This window comes from Muscardinus avellanarius, assembly GCF_963383645.1.
Source record: "Muscardinus avellanarius genome assembly, chromosome: 4".
Taxonomy (NCBI): Eukaryota; Metazoa; Chordata; class Mammalia; order Rodentia; family Gliridae; genus Muscardinus; species Muscardinus avellanarius.
In genome coordinates this window covers 82,749,732-82,771,441 of record NC_137789.1, presented here as the reverse complement: position 1 = coordinate 82,771,441, position 21,710 = coordinate 82,749,732, and positions in this window count along the sequence as shown.

Sequence of the window (21,710 nt, the reverse complement as noted above, 5' to 3'; positions counted from 1 at the left end):
CTCTTCAAATTAAAATTGCTGTGAAGAACTTCATAGATTTATTTATATGTTTATCTGCTTTAATAAAACACAACTTGATAGAAATAAAAATATATTGCTGCCCTGGAGCATAAATAAGCTGGACTAGACTATGAGCCATAAATTGTTTTGATTATAGACATATTGCCTGAGTGCTTTACTTTGAGTATATGATGAGTATATAGAAAAAGAGTTCTATAAAACTTGAAAATCCAAGTCTGTTGTTTAGAAGTAACTCAGAATTACTGATGTTCTTGGAGTGACACATGGAGGTGCAAAAATAGCAAATTGGCAAGCTGGGAGTGATGGTTCATGCTTGAAATCCCAATACTTGGGAGGCTGAGATAGGAGGATTGCAGGTTCAAAGCCAGCCCCAGCTACTTAGGCCCTTGGCAACTCAGTGAGATCTTGTTTTCAAATAAAGAATTAAAAAAATAGAGCTGGGAGTGTAGCTTGGAGATAGAATGCTCCTGGGTACCATCCCCAGTACCTGCGGGGTGGGGTGGGGTAGGGTGGTAGGGGAATACGGCACAGGTTGTAGCACAGAGGAAGAATGCCATAGTTCAATCCCCAGTACTGCAAAACAAAAAAACAAAAAGCAAAATTGGCATTGAGAAATAAGTTAAAGAATTAATTTTGTTTCAATTTAGCGTGAGTCATAAGACCATAAAAATTATAAATCACTACTTCAGCTGAGAACCTCTTTATGGAGTATGCCTTTTCTACATTAAGCGATGCCCTCTTATAATTTAATTGTGGAAATTATAATGTGTGAATTTCTATAGTAATCAGTGATAAATTATAGTGAAATAAGGCATAAGTTAGGCATAAGTTCTAAGGAAATTGTAGGGGAAATTATTAATTTGTGCCTATTTTATACCAGCATTATACTACACATAGGTTTATTATATGCAATTTTTCCATAAAGATGTGAATTTGGCCTTTTGTTTTTTATAAGAAGTGTGTGAACTCAGGAGCAGGGGGGAAGATTACTTTCATAACTGGCATATAGTGGATATCATGTCAATATTAGAAATTGGTCTTCCAGGCTTGAAAATTAATGATTTTTTACTACATCTTATTTTTTTTTTCACATGAAGAAGAAGGGGTAAAATGTTTTAAAAAGTTGGTTTTCATTCCTTAGTGTAGAGAGACAAGGAGATTATTTTTCTTTTATTTGGAAAGAATGTGACATTTAGGCATACTAAAGGGTTTGGGGAAATCACTCAAAACAACAGCTGGATGTGGTGATGTACACTTGTAAAAACAATATTTGGGAGGGTCACAGTTTTGTGGTAAGCCTCAGCTACTTAGTGAGGCTTTCCGCAAGTTAGTGAGATCATGACTCAAAGAATAATACTAATAAAAAAAAAAAAAGAAGGCTGAAGGTGTTGCTTGGAGGTAGAATGGCTTTGGGTTCAATCCCTAGTACTGCAAAAAAAAAAAAAAAAAAAAAAAAAGAAAAGCATGATGCATATGTTTTGAGGTAACAATACTACAGTGTTCTAGGTAGCCAAAGCAATACTGGGGAAAAGAAACTGGAGTTGTACTCATGACTTAGTAGTTTATGACCAGTAACATGCTAGCATATTATTGAGAGATAATAAGCACCTAAAAAATGTGTGTTGCCTGGAAGAGAAGTGCTTTTGAAGTGATTTATTCTTCATTTACCTCTTAATAACTTCAGGTGCATGTATTTAGTACACACAAATATGCTAGCAGCACTAAGTTCTTGTATTTTATGAAGCAGTATTTCAAACTTTTGTAAAATGAAGGTTTTTCTTTTAAAAATTTAAAGGGGCCGGGCGTGGTGGCACACGCTTGTAATCCCTGCGCTTGGGAGGCGGAGACAGGAGGATAGCGCAGGTTTGAAGCCAGCCGCGCACCCTGGTTTAGGAGACCCTGTTTCTAAATAAAAATATAAAATAGGTCTGGGAGTGTAGCCCAGAGGTAGAAGGGCTTCCAGGAACCCCAGTACCATAAAAAAAAAATGAAAGGATGTTTTTATATTCATAAGACTTGTATAAAGAAAAACTTTTGTAATTGTGAAATCTAGACTAGTAAACAAAACTTTAGAATGTTATACAGACCTCACTTTTGCTTTAGAGTTGTGCCTAAAGGGCTAAGGAAGGGAGTTGAGTTTCTTATACCTAGGGGAATACAGATGCTCCTCAACTCTGTACAGTGGGGTTACATCCTGATAAATTAGTCCTCTGCAGATACCTGAGCTGAGGATCTGGGGTCCTGAGGCAGGGTGATAAAGTTTTGTTTATGCCCACTAGGTGGCAGTTGTACAGTGTGCTATCGAGCTCAAGCAGCCTCAAGGAAACTTAAGGAGTACCTTAAGCATTAGTAGTAGGGAGTTGAAGGTAAAAAATAGAAGACTGCCCCTCCATAATTTAGACCCTGTTTTGGTATAAAGAATAAAAAGTAGGGCCGGGGGCTGGGAGTATACCGGAAAAAAAAAGAAAAAGAAAAAAAGAAAAAGGATTGCAAAGAAAAATTCCAACTCATTGGAATTATCTGAGTTGATTACAAGGAAATCCCAATTTTTGGAGAGTGGGAGCCATTTTAAAATCCTACAGAAGTTGAAATTCATATAAGGAGTCATTGTCTCAGTGGGTAGAAGTAATTTTTACATGACACTTTCAGATAATTTACCTCTTCTCAGTTACTCATGCCCAGTTTTCAAGGCTTAAATGTAAGTATTAAAGCTGTTCATTTTGTGAGTTTCCTTATCTATATGAGGCCATTACTTTAAAGTCCTTATGAGGAACTACCTTATAAGATTGTTATGAGATCACTAGGGCATGCTTGTAGAGCTGTTAACACATACTAGGCACATATTGATGAATACATTTTAGGTATTTGTAAAATAGCCATTAGTGTTAGTGCCTTTGATATGCTCTTCAAAATTGGTACCCTTTAATAAGTAGGGTATTAAGATTTTAAAAATGTGACAATTTATTCATATAATACATTATAAGGTAAAGGTGATCAACATTATCAGCCCTGTTTATTGTCAAATATTGTTCTAGATTCTTTATATATACACTGTCTATGTCAGTGCTCCCAATAACCCCTCAGAGAGTATAGTGTCTGCAATGTAGCCTTCATGATGGGAGGACAGTCAAGATGCACTTTCATTTCCATGTCTGTATTTGGTTCTGATAAATAGTCCTGAGTTTTGGGGTTTGTTCCTCTGCATATAGATCTACCCTGAAGATATAAAGTTACTTTTTATTCTCTTCTTTATTGAGGGTAAGAGGGATCCCATAACTCCCTAGAATAGCATAGTAAAATAAAAATTATTTTAATCCAGAGTAGAGTACTTTTCCCACTATTACATTCTCTTGTTTATTAAGGTATTAAAGGGTAATTTTTAAGCTGGGTGTAGTGGTTCACTCTTGTAATCCCAGTATTCGGGAGGCTGTGATAGGAGGCTTGCAGGTTAGCAGCTAGCCTCAGGTACTTTGTGTGGGTTTTTGCAACTTAGTGAGATCCTGTCTCAAAGAATTGAGAATAGGGTTGTGGGGGTAGCTCAGAGACAGAATGCCCCTGGGTTTAATCCCTACTACCATAAAACAAAAACAAAAAAAGAATTTTTTGAATCAAAATAATAAATTTCATATAGATATTTTAACTTATAGAGAACCATTAGCTTATTGCAGTGAATTTAAGGGACAATATAAAGTATCACATTACAGAAAAGGTAGCTAAGGAAAGTGGAAGTGAACATGGATCTGTCTCAGACACTGATTGCATCCCACTGGACAAGATTAACTTGCATTATTTTCCTTTTTTTTTTTTTTTACAACGTATGGTGTTGTAAGATAATTTAAAGATAATGAAGAAACAACTCATAAGAATGTGCTTAAAAAGGCATAGTTTCTCTTGGCCCATTTCAAAATGTTATACATTTTTTTCCCTACATGTTTTTTTCTTTCAATTAATTAAGTGCTAAGTTATTAAAGGAATATTTCCAACAATGTACGATTGAGAAAGCTTTCAAGAATTAAATAACAAAGAAACATACCTTCAGAGAGGTGCAAGCTTCTTACACATCTGACTTTACTGGTGGCAGGGTTCCTTTTTTGCAAAAAGTAAAATTTTCTTTGCCGAGCTGCTTTCAAATACGTGTCTTTTTATTTTATTTTTTTACAATGCCATAAAAATTTTCTGGCCTCATACAGGGAAATAGATAATCTCCAGAGGATCATGGGGGTTCCTTTCTGGGGAGACATGTCCTGTAGCCAAGTTGTTGGCAGCCCAAGATAGAAAATACTGGCATTTCTTGGCCAACAATGGACCTCAAATAGAAAGCAGAATGGCAATGTTGGAGAGGTGCCTTTGCTTACTCTGGCATGACCTGGTAACCTCTGCCTGCAGGCCAAGGGAAGAAAAATGACCAAGTGACCAAGTATTTCCTTGGTGGTTGGGATATCCTGAGGGGCTGGAGAGGGTTGTGTGGAAACAGTAGGGGTGTCTGAAGATGCTATACACACACACACACACACACACACACACACACACATATACGTGTGTGTATACACACACAATATATATATATATACACACACACACACACACACACACACACATGTATGTATGTACCTAAAATTCTAGAATACTTCTGGTAGTCTCTTAGGCCTAATATTACAATATTGGAGAAATAAACATGCAAAATTACAAGATCTGTGGTGATGTTTAATGCAGATCTCCCATGGTGACGGTGACCACCCTGAACTCTGTTTCAGTGTCATCCATGATTGGTAGACCCTCCTCCACTCATACCATGCTGTATGGGCTTTCATGTTTGTGTCCTCTATTCTATAATCTATTGCTCATTGTGTAGAGGTTGTATTTTGATTATGGGAACTCTTAAGTCTAGCTTTATGCTTAGTAATTTATAACTTTCTGTCCTTTACTCGTGGGGATGCAATGCCTGGCAAATTAAAGCTATATGATATGCATTTGTTGTTTTTTTCATATATGTTTATACTCATAAATATATTGTCTGTCTATTGTCTACATGGTACTAAAATTGGCTTATATAAGAGTACTCATAAGTTAAAAATAGATCCAAATACCCTTGAGTTCATATATTATAGAAATATTTAACAAATACAGACTAGCAAATTAGAAATTGTATTGTTTGTTTCATTTTAATGTTGGAATAGCATCCATTGTCAGGATCTGTGTGAAATTTTGTGTGAAGACAAATTTAAACATGATGGACTGGTTATAAAATGGGCAGAAAAACTCAAATAGCAAAATATTCAAACTGCTTTATGGGTATTGATATCTGCGTTTGGTAAATTGTATTCCAAATTTCAAGGGTGGAAAATAAAGCAGAGAGAAGGTGTTGCTAAAGAAAGTAAGATGGCTGAAGGTTAAATGCTTTGATTAGAAACAAACAAACAAACAAACAAACAAAAGGATTAAAAGAGATCCAAAGCATGAACAGTTTGTAACCACGGTAGGAGGGGCAGTAATTTAAAGTAAGGCACCCAGATTTCTTCCCTACTTGGTTTCCCACCAAAGCTTAACATTGTTTTATATTTTAAAGTTTGCCATTTTGGGCTCACATGGTTGAAATTGGGTGGTGCCATCTTGCTGGGCTTAGCTGCCTTATCTTGTGGATTTTAGCTTTAGTGGGAGGCCTGCTTTTGCCTATCCCTAAGAGGAAAGGCTTTTATCAAAACAATATCTGTCTTTATGTAGCAAGCTTCATCTTAGCGGAATCAAAGTTTAAGAGTCTATATTTTATTTTATTTTATTTTATTTATTTTCTGTGGGTCTGGGGATGGAATCCAGATGTATTCGACCTCCGAGCTATAGCCCCTGCTCTATTTTTTATTCTTTATTTTGAAACCAGGTCTCACTGAGTTGCAAAGGGCCTCACTAAGTAGCTGAGGCTGTCCGCGAATTGCGATCCTCCAGTCTCAGCCTCCCAAATGCTGGGATTACAAGCGTGCGCCACCACACTTGGCTCAAGTGTCTATATTTTAAAGCAGGCTAAATAAATCACTATAACTTTGGTTGCTATATTTGACATCCTATATATCTCATCCTATATATCTGACTAGTTGTGTATACATTTGAGGGCTAAATATCCTGGGTATCTGGGGTTCATCTAAATGTTTCATAAAAGCTTATAAAGTTAAAGATGTATGGGTTTTATAAACATGGAAGCTAAACAATAAATGATCTCTTTATGCAATGTGCATCGTATTTGCTAAATTAATAAAATTTAACTTTGGTGTCACTGTGATGTTAATTACTACTGCTTTCTTTATAAGTTAAATATATTTGTGTTTCCCAAGTGTCCTCTAAAATGCAAAGCTTAAAACATTTAACCAAGCCGGGCGTGGTGGCGCACGCTTGTAATCCCCGCGCTTGGGAGGCAGAGACAGGAGGATCGCGCAGGTTCGAAGCCAGCCGCGCGCGCTGGCTTAGGAGACCCTGTTTCCAAATAAAAATGTAAAAAATAGGTCTGGGAGTGTAGCCTGGAGGTAGAAGGGCTTCCAGGAACCCCAGTACCACCAAAAAACAAAACAAAACAAAACATTTAACCAAACTGGTGTCCTCCAAAAAACAACAAAGAGTTAATAGTCATAGCCTTTTCAGGTTTATATTTATGTTTTCTAAATTGTATTATAACCATCTTTTTAAAAATTTTGTTTTGGAGTACTGGGGATGGAACACAGGGGCCTTCTACCTCTGAGCTACACCCCCCCCGCCCTATTTTTTATTCTTTATTTTGAAATAGGGGTTTCACTGGGTTGCAGAGGGCCTCATTAAGTAGCTGAAGCTGTCCATGAACCATGATCCTCCTGTTTCAGCCTCCTAAATGCTGGGATTACAAGCATGCACCACCATGCTCGGCTATTATAACTATCTTTCAGCAAAGATAAAGGTGCTTGGACATGCCATTCTGATTAAAGATTGAGTAGTAATATATATATATATACACATATATACATATATATACATATATATACATATATATACACATATATACACATATATACATACATACATACATACATACATACATACATATATAAAGCCAATTTTATTTTTATTTTTATTTTTTGATGGTACTGGGGTTCCTGGAAGCCCTTCTACCTCCGGGCTACACTCCCAGACCTATTTTATATTTCTGAAACAGGGTCTCTTACGCCAGCGCAGCTGGCTTCGAACCTGCGCGATCCTCCTGTCTCCACCTCCCAAGCGCGGGGATTACAAGCGTGCGCCACCACGCCCGGCTATAAAGCCAATTTTAAATGAAGATTTATGTCAAATTTAAAATGGAAATCACTTCGAATCATCAAATATTATCAGAACTATTATACAAACTGCATTTGTTTTGTTTCTAGTAGTTTTATGTTTTCTTTGTATTTTTGTAAATATTGTCTGTTAGGCTTCTAGGTATGGTGTAGCCCTCATTCAGCCCAATTAACCATTAATGTAACTACAGGAGAAAACTGCCTAACTCTAAAGATTAATGCATCTCAAGTCCTGTATTTCTGCCCAGAACCAATGTGGTGATAAAGAAAAAATAATCCACAGCAAATTTCTTGCTCTAGTTGGGGAAAGTTTTGGGGGACCACTCCATGTGGAGGGTGAACAGTCCTACCATATAGAGCTACTACACATCTGGGGTGGGGAGCTAAAGGAAAAAAAAATGGCCTGAAAGTTTTTCCATTGACACCTGTGCTAATTCACAGTGTAATTCATTTTTTTAACCCATAAGTGAAGAAATTCAGCTCTTTCCATTAAACATTGGTCTGGTCTCCAGGAAGATATATCAGGAAGTAAGCCCATGGAGAGGCTTGCTGTTAGACTAGCCAATAATTTAGCTGCTAATGTTAACTCCTCAACTCAGGCCACTATAGTAAAAACAAAGTATTTATACTAGATGATAGAAAGTAAGGCAGGATATGGGAAAATAAATGCCTGGGTGAAGTGGATTAGAAATTCTGCCAGCACTTTAAACAAAAGTGGCTGTTACACTTGTGCAGGAGGCAGGCCAGAGGCTCAAGTAGTAGTATTTTCACCCAGATGGACCTCAGATTCAATAGGCATGAGATTTATAATAGCCTTCTTTCAGGGCAATCTAGTATGAGGTCAATGAGTCTTATAGATCCTATCTCTCCTGTTCCCAGTGACTCAGGGTCCAAAACAAGAGCCCTCCAAAACTGTCAAGCCTCCAGTTCCAGATACTGACCTGCTTCATGCCTCTCAAAGTAGGAGGAGAGACAGTCAGTGTTTTTGGCAATGTTACTGGTTGCAGTAAATGCTAGTCCTTAGTGGAGTTAGATAATCAGTCTGCATTAATGGTTGCCGGGGCAGATGTTTGGTGGTACTGTAGAAGATTGTTATTTGAGATCTTACCCACCAATTGGAATGAAACTGGTAATCTCGTTTACCCTAGCATTTTGAACCCCAAGTAAGGCCTTATATAGGATTGACAGGGATATTTCTCAACCCTTTAGTGTGTCATTAGACCCTCACATATAGTTTTGATCAGGATTTCAACAAGAAGAAATGGTAAGTCTGGTCTAAATATTTCTTATTATTGTACTTGGAATATTGATCCTAGTGGAATGTAGTATAATTCTCTATGTTAAGTCCCTAGTCCCAAGAGAGACAGAAACAGTTCTAATCAAACTGTCTAACCAAACAATCCTTTATACAGTACCAAAATAATCTCTTGTCAAACACAAGAGCAAGAGTCATCGTATGTTAATAGAATCTGAAGAAAAGAGGAATAATATATAATAAAAAGGAGAAAAATTTCAGAATATAATTAGATCTTTTCTATCAAAAAATAGCTTGATTTGAATCCATTTTGTAAAACTGTTATTGTGTAACTTTACATGTGGTGGTATTTTTGTGAAGATAGCATTTCCTGTAAATTGTGAATGCCAGCCCTTGCCCCAGGATTCCCTTTAGTCAATGGCATAAAGATTGTGAGGCTATGTATGTTTCTTCCAATAGGAGCATAGTACAGAGGCCCGGGCTGAAAATAAAATGCCTAGCAAGTTTCCTCCATGTTGTTCTTGCACACCTGACTTCACTGTTGGCAGCATTCCTTTTTACAAAAAGCAAAATTTGTCTTGCCAAAAAAAAAAAAAAAAAAAGAAAGAAAATAAAATGGACAAGCCTTGTCACTTTGATGATTTAGAGCATACCCATTCATCCTGTGGACCTGGAAAGTAAATACTATTCAGCATTGACTTCAGATGCAGTATGTGGTGGCTGATTTTTTTTTTTTTTTTTTGGTGGTGGTGCTGGGGATGGAACCCTTCTACCTCTGGGCTACACTCCCACACCTATTTTTTATATTTTATTTGGAGATAGGTTCTCTTATGTCAGCGAGGCTGGCTCAAACCTGTGTGATCCTCCTGTCTCTGCCTCCCAAGCATGGGGATTACAAGTGTGTGCCACCATGCCTGGCGGTGGCTGATTTTTTTAACATATGGAAACTACCTAAAGAATGTGCACATCAGCATTTTCTCTATACATAGGTATTTCAATACCTTATGTTTGGACTCATGCAGAGATTATTATAACAACAGTAACAGTACAAAAACAACAAAAAGCAATGGAGTAAAAATCATTACACTATTTTTTCTTTTGAGAATACTTCTTATCTTTTCTAACACTAATGTTGATGAATATCTGGAGTCTATGGACTATAACCTAAGTCAAACCACTTAAAGCTCAGGTGAATCGATAAAGCCAAGTAAATTAAAATGAAATATTAGATTCATGGAAAAACATGACTTGCACATTACAGGAATTCTTTGTATTAGTACAGAAAGTGGTTAGTGATAAGTGGGTGCCATTCAATACAGTCATTATATTCAAATGTATGAGTGCTTATAAATGTGTATATAGTTATGGTCCTAAATTTGTTTAATATAGTTTCTGCCTCAGCTTCATTTTTAGGCCTGATGTAGGCCTCATTAAACCCTTCTTTCTCTATGTGTTTGCCAGATATCCTGCTTGTTTCTCAGCTTGCTGACCCAAACCTGGCACATTCTACAGCTACTGATCATGATAGGAATGTAGTGGTCAATATTAGTGTCATCAATAAAACCACCCTTTGAGAGTAAAGGGGAGAACTTATTTCTTTAGCAAATCTATAGCCTCCATGAGAAGGCCTAAGGGATAATGTTCATAGACCTGAATAAAGGCATAGTCCCATATGACACCCCTCCCCTTGCCCTTGCGTATCTATTAAGGTTTCTGTTGCCTCCAGTTTTGTTTTTTTTTTTTTTTTTTTTTTTTTTGGTATCCTATCTGAACTTTAACCTCTCTGGGAACTGAATAATAAATCTCTTGTTTCTTGCATTTGGATTTCACTTCCTCACTGTGTCTAATGTGACGTATGCAAACTTGAACTTAGCCCTTAATTTTCTTATCAAGATAACTCTCAGAGAGTGGTTATCTTGACAGGAATAAACTGAACACAAGTTAAGGATGTTTACTAATGGAAACAGTTTTCTTGTGAGAAGGATACCTGGTCATGGGTCAGGTTATTAGGAGTAGGTTGGCTACCAGGACAAAGTATCCCATAAAAGGCACTAAGTAAATATCCATGATCAAATCTTTAAGATTCCCTGTCAGGGAAGGACTACAGCTTATGACTACTATAAAGAGAGAGAGTGCAAATTAAAAAGAAACCATAGTGATCCAATTTTAACACTCACATATTTTATGTATTGTTTATTCTCATGAATGTAATATCAATACACTAAAAGAGTGATATGTCATTCTAAAGGCATTGGAGGTTGTTTTAGGCACATTTAAATATAGGTCGATTAGTCTGAATTATCAGTAAAATGTGTTTATATAAAGAATGATTGGACCAACAAAAAACTCTAGATTTGTTATTTTATGACTTTGCTTATTTTCTCACTGCTTACTCATTTAGAACTCACCAATGGGGCAGAATCAGTTATAATGTAGACCTTGACCTGGTTCAGCAAATAAGATTAACATAAAATACATGAGAGATGTCTGACTGATATGAATTTTGTGGAATGATATAGAATGTCTTGATAGCACTGACAACCAGTGGGTGGTCTTGAGTGGGATAGGAATGGCGGCAACAGTATATGCTTAAATGGACAACACCAAAGACAGCTGACTCATTAGTTTCTGCCTGGCATTAAGAACCAAGACCCGCCCTGACAGGGTATCCAGATTAGATGGTTTGCGTGTGTGTGTGTGTGTGTGTGTGTGTGTGTGTGTGTGTGTGTGACATTGGGGGTGAATTCCAGAGCTTCCTACATACTAGGCAAGTGTTCTACTACCGAGTTTTACTCCTACTCCATTCCTGTTTTACTATATTGAATGGTAAATCCCTCCAGTTGCATTTTTATTTATTAAAGTCATATATTTGTAACTGATTTTGATCAGATAGAAGGTTAGGACTTAAAAAAAACCCCACATTTTGACCCTTGGCATACATTCCTCCAAAGAGGCATCTTTCTTTAATACCCTGATATTTTTTTTCTTTTGTTTCTCTCTGTATTTAGAATGCTATTTTACTCATTTTTAGATTTTTTCTATTAATATCTTCTGCTTCTAGCCTCCCATTTTCTGTCTCTTTTTTCCTCACAATGATGTTATAAACCACTCTTCAGAGTTTTTATTTTGATAGGCATGCAAATATTGTCCTAATTTGAGCCTTTAGTATATTATGACCACATTTCCCTTTTTGACCTACCTTTTGTATTCCTTGGAGATAAAAATTGACTACTATTCACTCATCACTGAACTCTTTCCCAGGGCTGTTTGTCTCTGTCATTATAGAATTATGTATCCATGCTGGTGCGGTCTTTCCCCCTTGGGACATTATTTTTCTGGAAGATATTCCTCAGAATTCTCCCTCAGCCTTCTCATCAGTGACTATTTTTTCTTCAGGAATGTTATTCAATCATCATACTGGGAATTTTATTTTTCTCTCTAGAGTCAACATTCCATTTCCTCAAATTCATATCTTTTTCTTAGTTTGCATTTTAGTTTTGATGGAGCAAATTCTTAGTTTATAAGAAAGAGTACATGGAGATGTTTCTTTTGGATCTTGAATGTAGGAAAACACCTTTACTTTACTTTCATGTTTAACTGACAAAAATGATATGGCTTTATAAGTTAGAAATAACTCAAAAATCTGAAAGCTTTTTTAATTGGTGCATTATTTTCATACATCTCTTTTGAACTTTTTAAAATTGGTGCATTGTAGTCATACATCTTAATAGAGTACAAGATGGTAGAGGCATACATGCACACATTACTCATTTAGCTCTTTCCCAATTCCCACCTTATTCTCTCCAAAAGCTTTTATCATTTGTCTTTCAATTCCGACGTGAAAACTGACACCATTCTCACTTCTGCTCCTACATATGTGATACCTCACCTCTTCCTTTTCCTAAAAGCCTTTTGAACCTTCGGTTTATTCTGTCACTTGGAAATTTCTCAATGGTACACACATGTGTACACACAAAGACACACACACTTTCACTAGGTATTCAGAACCTATATCCTTCAGTTCTTAGAAATTTTTTAGTTCTTTGATGTTCTTTTCCTTCTGTTTCTTTACTCTTTCATTTTAAAATTTCTTCTGTGAATATGTGGTTTCATCCACAACCAGAGAAGTAGCCTAGGGCCTATATCTGGGTGAAAAGAGAGACCAGAAAAATATGGGAGAACCAAGTTAGCACAATGCACAAGGCAGCGTGTGGAAGAGTGCCAGTGAGAACTATGCACAATGATCCTGCCCATTTGTAAATCACTCTATTGTCTTGGACACTGGCATTTTGCTGTTTTAGGAGGCAAGGAGCAGAAAAGACAACTTTAATGGCATGAAAAGAGGAAGAGAAATATCTTCCATTAGTTCTGTGTATTGCACTGCTCAGAAGTTATTTTATTGCTACTTCTGATTTCACAACAAGCACTCTTCAAACAGTAGTTGCTGAGATTAAACACTCTTTGCTTATTGCTTTGTTTAAAGTTTTATTTCCAGTGGATTAGCCCCAAGTATTTGTAATTTATATTTGGTTAAATCCTTACCAATATAAATTTCCCTAGAGACATCATAGTAATACAGTGGCTACAAAACTGTATCTCAAGCCTGATTTCTTTTTTGCTTCATTTTATTTTTTATTGCTATGTATATAGATTGCAATCATCCAGGTGTGCTGACAGGCACAGGCACAGTTTCCTACCTCTATTTATCTATTTTATCTTACATTTTAATACCAGGAGCAAAGAGAAACCAGGTCATGCCTTCACATATTTCTTGGAATCTCCTCAACTAAATATTCAAGTTCATAAGGACAATTTTCTATCTCACAGAACATCAAAACACAATTCAGCCAGGTTCTTTGCCAATTTAGGACAAGAATCAATTTCTTCTAGATTTCAGTAACATGTTTCTCATTTCCAAGATCTTACCAGAAACACCTTGAAATTAATACTTTTAGCAATAGTTTCTTTAAGGTAAGATAGGCTTTTGGTAGCATGTGCCTTGGAAAATTTTATATCTGCACTCATCAGCTAATGCCAAAAACATGTCTAAATTTTTAGGTATTTGATATAGCAGTACCCCACTTTCTATTACTAAGATCTCTCTTAGGTTCCTTTAACTACTGTAACAAAATGCCCCAAGCTGGTGCCTTAATACAACATGATTTTATTAACTCATAATCATCTTGCTAGCAATCTGAAATCAAGGTGCCATAAGAATTGATTGGTTCCTTTTGAGTGCTTTGAGGGACACCCGATTTCGTATCTAGCTTCTAGTATCTCCCAGAAGTCATTGGAATCCTTTACTTGTAAGATGTATGGCTTTAATCTTTATCACATCATCACAGGACACTTTTTCTGTATGCCACTCTTCTACATTATATTGGATTAAGTGCCTATCCTACTCCAGGATGACCTCATTATCATTTATATATTAATTATATTTGTGGTTACCCTACTTCCAAAACAGGCACCAGGGATCAGGACTTGGATATATCTTTTTGGAAGAGGCAATTCAATTTATCTGTCTATTGATTGCCATTTAGTTTATTTCAAATTTTGGCTATTGTAAAAAAAACTGTTATGAAAATTTATGTCAAGTATTTTGTGTGTTTTTTAAAAATCCTTGGATAAATTACTAGAATGATATTTCAGGGATACATGGTAAGTTTAGCTTTATAAATAATTTCCAGTTTCCAAAGTATTGTACGATTCATGTTCTCTCTGTTTATGCAAGAGAGTTAAAATTGCTCAACATCCTTTCCAAGGTTTGTATTCTTACTGTTTTAAATCTTAGTTATTCTGTCATATGCAGTGCTTTATCTCACTGAAGATTTAGTTTGTATTTCTGAGATGAGTAATGATGCTGACCATAGTTTTATGTTCTTTATTCTGTTAATTTGGAAAATTACAATGATGAGTTTCTTGAGTGTTAAAACCTAGCATTCCTAGGATAAGCTTGAAGGTTGTGGTTGACTTGATTTTCTAACATTTTGTTGGAAATATTTTCATTTGTGTTCATGAAGGTTATTGTTCTGTAGTTTTCTAATATCTTTTTCTGGTTTTGGTATCAAAGTAATGCTCTTCACATACAGCGAGTTGGGAACTATTCTGAAGGCTTTGCTTAAGGTTGACATTATTTTTTAAAGGGCTGAAAGAAAATTCACTAGCAAAGCCATCTGGTCCTGAAGTTCTTTGCAAAATAATTTTGAACAGTAAATATATTATTACTTTTAGAAGATACAAGAGTATTCAGATTTTCCATTTATTGTGTGTGTGTGCTATAGTAATTTCAGTCTTTCATCGAACTATTTGCCCACAATCTGCATATTGTTTCTCTTCAGTCCACTTACCCCTTTAATGTACTGTTTTCAAATTGGGGCCTAAAAAAGATGTATGCATATTAAGAAGACTTTTAGAATTTCTTTCTTCTTTCTCTCATATTTCTGAGAAAGCTGGGTAGGTCCCTGACAAATCCTTGAAATCTTTTGTGTCACTCACTTCTTGGCTTTTACTTTTCAAAGGTTTTGTACGCTCTTTGTTTAATTCATACTGACTTTGTATTTTTTCCCTTCATGGGGGATGCTTCTTGTTGGTGTTTTAAAAAAAATTGTATTCATTTTGTTAGTTTTCCTGTGACTTGGTCTTACCTCATTAAAATCTTACTTCGAGAATATTGTTTTTTTTTTCTTTTTTGGTATGTTGACCTATGACCTCATATGATTACGAGCTAGTGGAGGACAAAACGTCATCTTATTTTTTATCTATCCTCATACTGGTCATCTAGTAATGACTCAATAACTCGTTTTCTTTTGATTGACTGAAGTATAAATTATAAACTAAAAGATGAATCATGATCTTTAGGTTCTATTCTAGTTTTTACAGTACTCCCTTGCAAAGTTTTAATTAATTTAATGATTTAAGAAGGTACAAAAACTATAGTAAATAGACACTGTATTTCACCATTTTTATTTTATTTCTATTCCTATGATTTCCACTCCTTTTCCTCTTAGTTGTTGGAAATGCAATTTCTTTACCTATTGATTTGCCCCTTGCACATTTAACAAGTATTGATTCTCCCCTAAACTCCTTTGCTGCGTTTCTGAGAGAACAGAAACTGAAGATCTTTATTTCATTTTATTCGAACAAACACTAACATACCAGGTATGCTATAGATAACAGCTAGAATTCTCCATATTTTAGATTATAATTGAAATTTATCTGCTTTTGCTGTTTTTAAAGATAGGTTATCATTTTCTATTAATTTTTATTTTTTAAAATTTATTTTATTTATTTTTTTGTTTTTTTTGGTGGTACTGGGGTTCCTGAAAACCCTTCTACCTCCAGGCTACACTCCCAGACCTATTTTACATTTTTATTTGGAAACAGGTTCTCTTAAGCCAGTGATGCTGGCTTCGAACCTGTGCGATCCTCCTGTCTCCGCTTCCCAAGCGCGGGAATTACAAGCGTGTGCCACCATGCCTGGCTAATTTTTAAAATTATGTTTTTATTTTCTAAAGAATTATCTACCAACAGATTACTTGGTAGCCTATCATGTCTTTTTACCATATGTGAGACTAATACAATATAGATTTCTGTTTTAAAGTAGATTTTTATAAATATATTAACATATTTATTAAACCATGTAAGTAAAAATTAAACCTAAAATTTGATTAATTATTATAGTGATTATAATGGAAAATATACATTGCTTCAACTATCAGAGAGAGAAAATCATAAAGAATGGAATATCACTTAAGACCCCAGTTCTAAATTTTATTACTCTATGTTCTTTTTTTTTCATACAATGTTGAGTGTGTTCCCTAATTCTCACTATTTAACATTATTTTCAGATAAACATTCTGACATTTATCCTAAACAAGTCTGGCAAAATTAAGTTAAAATTCTAAGAAATTATATCATACCAATATTAATGTGTTATAATGTTTAATCAATCTCACTTATACTTACAATGAACCATGTTTTCTCATGCTGTTTTTATTTGTTTCTGTGTGATATAAAATTTACTTAATGTTTGTGAGACTCAAGTTTTTATTGATTAAGGACACTTAAAATAATAACCAAAATTATACCAGGTGATTTCTTAAATTCTTAATTTACCTTAATCTGTTTGTATATAATTAATTATTTTGGAATATAATATCTAAATTAAAAAATTTTTAAAGGCATAATTTTTTAAGAATATTGGAGATATTTTGTCAAAATACTGGCAGCTTCAGAAAAGTTGTATAGTGACTGTCTCAGAGTCTAGGCATGACCAAACAAAATAGGATAATGATCTTTCTCTAGCATGATTGGTAAGGATCTTCTGAGAATATTTTTAGTCACATTGTAGGTTACAGTACTTTTACTGAGTATTTAAAAAAACAAATTTTAAGTCATTTGCTATGACACTTTCTCTAGGGAGCTGAAGTTTATTCCATACTATCTTCTATCTTTATAATGATCTGCTATTTGGAATCTGTCATTTCTGTAAGTTGACACAATGTGTGTTATTTGTGCTTCTTAGGTGGTAACTGGAAAGTTTCCATAATCACCAGTGATTTGCCAAATGCAGGGACTAGCTCACAGATTTATATTATATTATATGGACAGCATAGAAGTTCAGCTCCCATATATCTTTATGGAACAGATGGGCTTCGATTTCAGGATGGCCATGAAGACATTTTTACTGTAAGTAATAAAACTGAGTAAAACCTGTTGATAGAAGTGAAACAGGCTAGTAGGTACCTTCAGATTAGTTCAGTGCATCAAATCATCTCTTCTTATTGTAACACCATGTGCCCTGTATAAGATCAATAAAAAAACAGAAGTTTTTGCTCAAGTCGATTTAATATAGGAAAATGCAACATATGGGAAGAGACAATAGTTTAAGAGACACACTAGATGTTCAGCATTTATTGATTTTATATGAGTGGCTATCAGCAGCAAGATTTTTAAATTTTTTTTGTGGTACTGGGGATGGAACCCAGGGGCATTCTACCTCTGAGCTACACCCCCAGCCCTGCGGTTCGCAGACAGCCTCAGGTACTTAGTAATGCCCTTTGCAATTCAGTGATATCCTGTTTCAAAATAAAAAATAAAAAATAGGCGCCACCATGCCTCGCTTCCCAGCCCTTTCTAAAATTTTTCATTTTGATACAGAATCTTTCTAAAATGTCCAGGCCTCCAATTTGTGATCCTCCGTCCTCAGTCTCCAGAGTACCTGGGATTATATACATGCTTTTCCTGTTATTGTATTACTATTATATTGTATTACTATTATATTGCTAATGCTTACTTTTAAATCAAATTGTACATTAACATAGCTTATAGGGTTAAATAATTTTGAGTTGTATAATAGAGAAGAATCATCTTTAATCCCTAAACCTCAGTACTGCAAAAAAAAAAAAATGGTGTTGGATTTTGCTATTTTTTTGTATCAGTCAAGGTGACTATTTCCTCCCTTCATTTTACTTATATAGTGTATGATAATATTTGTTTATTGGACCAGTCTTCATTTTTAAGATCAATCATAGTGGGTTATGGTGTGTAAGCCTTTAATACATTTCTGGGTTCCGTTTGCTAATTTTGCTGAATATTTTTGCATATATATTTCTTAGGAATATTGGTCCACAGTTTTCTTTTCATGTTCTATTTCTGTCTGGCTTTGGTATGAGCACAATGATGATCTTGCAGAATGAGTTAGGAAATATTCTCCTTTTTTCTGTTTTTGGAAGAGTTTGAGAAGAATTACTATTGTTTTATTTTTCTCTTTGTGTTACCTATGTTGTCCAGGCTAGCCTCAGACACAATTATTCTGCTTCATATTTCCAAGTAACTGGGATGTTAGGAGCATACCATCATGCCCACTTAATTTTTCTTTAAATATTTGGTCAAATTGACCAGTAATGACTTGACTCATAGAGTTCTCTGTCGAGAGGCTTTTGATTATTGATCTAAACTTTTTACATGCCTATTTGTAGTTTTTAAAATCAGTTTTTAGTGTTGTCTGTGTTTCTAGAAAATTTCCAATTTCATCTAAATTGTCTAATTTATTAACATAATTGTTCACAATATTTTTCATAATGCTTTTTATATCTGTAAGGTTGTTGGTAATATCCTACTTACATTTCTGATTTTAGCCATTTGAATCTCCTCATTTTTCTTTAGTCAGACTAGCTTAAAGTTTGTCTGTTTTTTATTTTTTATTTTTTATTTATTTATTTATTTTTATTTTTAATTTTTTAAAATTTTTTAATTTTTTTAAATTGGTGCATTGTAATCATATATCACATTGGAATACAAGACTTGAGAGGATATACAAGCACACATCATCCAATTAGCCCTCATCCAGCCCCCATCCCATTCCCTCCCCCACCTCGATCCCATGCTTGTTTGGTGATTAACTTTGATACATTTGTTTATGTACCTCCTGCATTTTAAAGAGGCTCCATCCTCCCCTATTCCATACCCTCTGATTGGTCACCTTAGTTGCTTCACTATAGGGCCCTTTCTATAGCCTGACCTCTTCCTGTTGCCCCTTTCCTCCTAGTTTTTGCTGATTAGGGGAAGCATCTGATTTTTATTTTCTGCGATATTTCTCTGTGCATGCCGCATTGCAAGTACCAATCCTGCTCTTGACGGCCCCAGTAGTGCCTGGCTACCTGGTGGACTGATCCAGACCTCGCTGGCTCAAGCAGCAGCCTTGCCTCATGGGAGGCCCTGATTCTGGTCTCACTGGCCCCAACACCAGCCTAACCCCTCACCTGGCTCCAATCCCAGCCTCGGAGGCCCCAGTAGAGGCCTGGCCTCATGGCAGGCTCCGATGCTGGCCAATGGCCCTGGCACTGGCCTAACCCCTTGGCAGGCTCTGATCCTGGCGTCAGAGGCCCCAGCACCAGCCTAGCTTCATGGCAGGCTCTGATCCCGGCCTCGCTGGCTCCAGCACTGGCCTAACCCCTTGGCAGGATCCGATCCCAGCCTTGGAGGCACCAGTAGCAGCCTTGCCTCCTGGCAGGCTCTGATGCCGGCTGTTGGCCCTGACATCGGCCTAACCCTTTGGCAGGCTCTGATCCCTGCCTCGGAGGCCACAGCACTGGCCTTGCCTCATGGCAGGATCGATGCCGGCCATTGGCCGTGGCACCGGTCTAACCCCTCGGCAGGCTCTTATCCCAGCCTTGGAGGCCCCAGAACCGGCATTGCCTCACGGCAGGCTCTGATGCTGGCCACTGGCCCCGGCATCAACCTAACCTCTTGGCAGGCTCTGATCCCAGCCTCTGAGGCCCCAGTAGCGGCCTTGCCTCACGGCAGGCTTTGGTGCCAGCCATTGGCCCCAGCACTGGCCTAAACCCTTGGCAGACTCTTATCCCGGCCTCGGAGGCCCCAGCCCCGGCCCTGCCTCACGGCAGGCTCTGATGCTGGCCTCGCTGGCCCCAGCACCGGCCTAACTCCTCGGCAGGCTCCGATCCTGGCCTTGGAGGCCTCAGTAGCGGCCTTGCCTTATGGAAGGCTCCGATGCTGGCCGCTGGTCCCGGCACCGGCCTAACCCCTCGGCAGGCTCCAATCCGGGCCTTGGAGGCCCCAGCACTGGCCTTTCCTCATGGTGAGCTCCGATCCCGGCCATGCTGGCCCTGGCACTGGCCTAACTCCTCGGCAGGCTCCGATCCTGGCCTTGAAGGCCCCAGCACTGGTCTTGCCTCACGGCAGGCTCTGATCCCGGCCTCACTGGCCCCAGCATCGGCCTAACCCCTCGGCAGGCTCTGATCTTGGCCTGGGAGTCCTCAGTAGTGGCCTTGCCTCATGGCAGGCTCCATGTAGGCCATTGTCCCCAGCATCGGCCTAACCCCTTGGCAGGCTCCGGTCACTGCCTTTAAGCTGCAGCACCGGCCTTGCCTCACGGCAGGCTCCAATCCCGGCCTTGCTGGCACTGGCACTGGCCTAACCCCTCGGCAGGCTCCGATCCCGGACTCGGAGGCTCCAGCACTGGCCTTGCCTCATGGCAGGCTCCAGTCCCAGCTTTGCTGTGTCTGTCGCTGGCCTCACCCCTTGGCAGGCTCCAATTCGAGCACCCTCTTTGCCCAACCAATTGTCCCACGTTCTTGAGGGTACGTGGTGGTAGCATTCTGCCTCTGGGGTTATTATTTCAAAGGTTCCAGGTGTAATGCATCAGATCTCTGCCTCCCCTGAGTACTGGACACTGCCATTACCACTGCCTACACCATTTCAAATCTTTCCCAAGTTCTTTTTCCACTCTGAATGTTGTACAGTGTTCCTAAGCATGCACGATGGTAACATTAGACATTTGGTGTAAATTCTCCAAAAAAATAAGGTTGGTAGGATGCCACGGACTTTTTGCTCAGTTGGGGATGGGAGTCCACTCACAATTGATCTCAGAAAATATGGGGAAGGATAGAGTGAAGTACTGCAGATTCTTATCTGCAGCGATTCTTTCCCTTTTAGGAAATAATCCTATTAGCGGCGCTTCCGAAAAGAACCTGATATGGATCAATGCTTCTTGCACAATTGAACACTTTATTCTGGACACAAGATATTTTATATATATTCCCCTCTCCCAGTGATTCTCTAGTAAAAAAGTGCAAAACACCCAAGGTACAATAGAGATATACACATGCAGATTACCAATCCTGAACAAGACAAAAGTAAGGCCTGTGATATCACAGGTCTTTGTGATTGAAATCAGTCCCATTATCCCAGGTGGGTCTTGTGCTTCGATTCAGCCCCTTTGGCCTTCCAGCTGCAGAGGCTTTTAGTGGGCTAATTCCAGAAGAACAAAAGTCAAACCCAAAATCACTTGAGGAGTCCGGTTTTTAAGAGTTTTCTTTAACCCTTTTGGAACTTTATTCCTAGGGCTTAGTCCAATGTCCTTCTCTATCTAGCAACCTCCTTTGAGCTGAATGTGGGACGAAGTCCGAGATTCCAGCTTTATTTCAATGAATGTCTGCTGGGTTTTTTCTGCAATACAATCTGCTGTCTAAAAGCTTAAGCAAACTCATAACACAGTTTAGCAGGTAAACACCAAAAAATAACATGAAGTTTTTAGATTTAGTTGTCAAATATACTTCTCTAGCAGCTGAGCAGCCGAGCACTTTTCCTCAAACGATATGCTTATTAACCAGGTGGTGTCG